Source organism: Anolis carolinensis, chromosome 2, assembly GCF_035594765.1.
Source record: "Anolis carolinensis isolate JA03-04 chromosome 2, rAnoCar3.1.pri, whole genome shotgun sequence".
Classification (NCBI taxonomy): Eukaryota; Metazoa; Chordata; class Lepidosauria; order Squamata; family Dactyloidae; genus Anolis; species Anolis carolinensis.
In genome coordinates this window covers 301,847,467-301,850,234 of record NC_085842.1, presented here as the reverse complement: position 1 = coordinate 301,850,234, position 2,768 = coordinate 301,847,467, and positions in this window count along the sequence as shown.

Here is a 2,768-nt window from a genome sequence, read left to right as displayed (position 1 = left end):
GAATATATATATACATGGAATCTATAGTGAAACAAGGAGGAGCCTGGGCATTCTACAGGAAATCTAGAAATACACTATAATAAATTGTTTCCTGCTTTCAGAAACAGTTATAGAGGTCTGGCAAGAGGCATTTCTAATGCCTCAAAAAGAAAAAAAAGAATTGCTTAAGCTAAAGATTGTATGAAGAATTCCAGTCTTGGCCTCTACCATACCTGGATGATCTGAACTCACACAATCTAAGTGAACAGTGTTTAAAACTAGTTCTAATTTTCACAATGTGGTTTCTTCTAAGCGATGTTCTTAAGTAGAGTCCAGTCATTGATCTCTAGAATGTCTGTATAAATAGGTAGACAGAAAAATACACAAATGCAGTGGTGACAGCATACTGCCCTGAGTACATGTATCTATATGCATATGTATGCCATGAACAGAATATCATTTCGCAGCCTACAACTATTGATTTATGGCTTGGTATATAAAGGACTGAATGATAATTATGCTTTTCTACAAGGCCCTATCGGCTAGGGGATGATACACTGCAGGATTTGTGCAGTTTGAGACTACTTTAAGTACCGTGGCTCAATGCTGTGGAATCATGGGTAGTTTGGTGAGGCACCAGCATTCTTTGGCAGAGAAGGCTAAAGACTGTGTAACACAACAACTGCCATGATTCCATGGCATGGAACTAATGCAGTTAAAGTGGTCTCAAACTGCATTAATTCTACAATGTAGATGAACTCTAGGACTTTGATTACCATCTCAGCTTTTAGATCCAAAAACATAGGAACACAGCAGGGTAAATGGGACCGGGCTGTGGCGCAGGCTGTTGAGCAGCTGCAATAAATTACTCTGACCATGCGGTCATGAGTTCAAGGCCAGCCCGTGGCGGGGTGAGCACCCATCAATTAAAAATAAAAAATAGCCCCTGCTCGTTGCTGACCTAGCAACCCGAAAGATAGTTGCATCTATCAAGTAGGAAATAAGGTACCACTTATAAAAGTGGGAGGCAAGTTTAACTAATTTACGACTTGGAATGAGGAAGTGAGGAAGTGTCATCAGAGTGGATGATGAAGCAGCTGCTCCCCCTGTGGCCAGAATCGAACATCCCCTCAGGAGAAGGTTAAATTGCCTCTGCGTCTGTCTGTCTCGGCCTCTGTTTGATGTGTTTATGGGCATTGAATGTTTGCCCTATGTGTGTGTAATGTGATCCACCCTGAGTCCCCTTCGGGGTGAGAAGGGCGGAATATAAATACTGTAAATAAATAAAATAAATAAATAAATGGAGACATTTGTAGGCAGTAAATGGCAGGCAAAGAAGGCAGCAGTATGAGCTCATGAAAGAATTGTTAATTAGTGAAAGTAATGGGGTTACATTGTTCATACAGTATATCTCAAAACATCAAGACATATCATTAAAAAACTTTTAAGTACTCCTTAAATGAAATATGTGTTACAATATACAACGTTGATTTAAAACATAATGGGGAAAAGCAATTTCAAATCACCACCTATTTAGCAATAACCCCATTACATATTTTCAATCAGTGCTTTGAATCCAATATAAATGTAGAATTATTTCGTTTTTGACATTTTACAGATAGGAACAGGTAACTTGAATAAATGAAATAAAACCTTATTGTAACCGATTTTTTAAAATGTATATTTGCAGATCCTGTTATAAAATGGGAACATACCAGAATGAAAATATAAAAAAATACAACACCCCTTATCAAAAGAAAAAAAACAGTTGCAATTCTGGTGAGAGATTACAATGAAAGAACAAAGAGTTATTGGCTCTCTAAGCCAACCACAACTTTTAAATGTCTCCATGAGGCGGTTTTTTTCATGTGAGAAACTATTAAGTGCAGTACTTCACCAAATAGATTGGGTCATTTTTCCCTCACAACAGTGCAAAGTCAAGCGTTCTTTCCAGATATTAACTCAGATACCACAGAGAGAAACATCCCTCAATCTTTGTGCTGAACCAGAGCCCATTAATAGCAGTAACAACATCCACAAGGAGCCATTAAAGTAGCTATCACTTGAAAATAGTCTTTGTACAGCGTAACTGAGTGTGATGTTTGTATGGTCCTGGGACATATGGCCTTGTTCTTGGTTGGAATGCCATAAGAATTTTATTCAGTCCATTTGAAAAAAATAAGAATGTACCAAAATGCATATGGAAAGAACTCGAGTTTCTTTTTAAAAAAGCAAATCCAGGAGGAAATAATATTTGATATTTTAAGCAGGAGGCTTTCAGGGCTTATCCTGTCCAATTTACAGCTCCACTGGAGAACCCTAGAACATTATCTTGGCTGCTATTTTTAGTGTGTTGTTAGGTGCTTGTGTGTGTTGGGAGCCTACTAATAGTTTGTAATAGCCCTGCAAATTGGTTTTCACCTGTAAAATGAGGCTTTGTTTGTCAAGGCCTTTGGAGGGCCAGCAGGATAGGCCACAAATAGTCCATGGTGCTTCTCAGTCTAGCTTCAAATCCTTATTTAGCCCTGTCTCTGGTGCTGAATTAGAGATCGGCTTTTCTTTCTTTCCTTATTGACTTTTCATCCTTAATAGCTACATGGTAAGGTCCTCTCCATGTTAGAATCCTATTGAAATTCAACAGTCCATGAGGATGAGAATTTCATTCAGTCCATTTTTTGGATAGAAGTGGATGAAAATTATTCAAAAATGGAACTGTAAAAATAAAGAAACCCTGAAATCATAAGAAAGAAATGTGACCACCTCATTCATCACACTGCTTTTGACGTCTG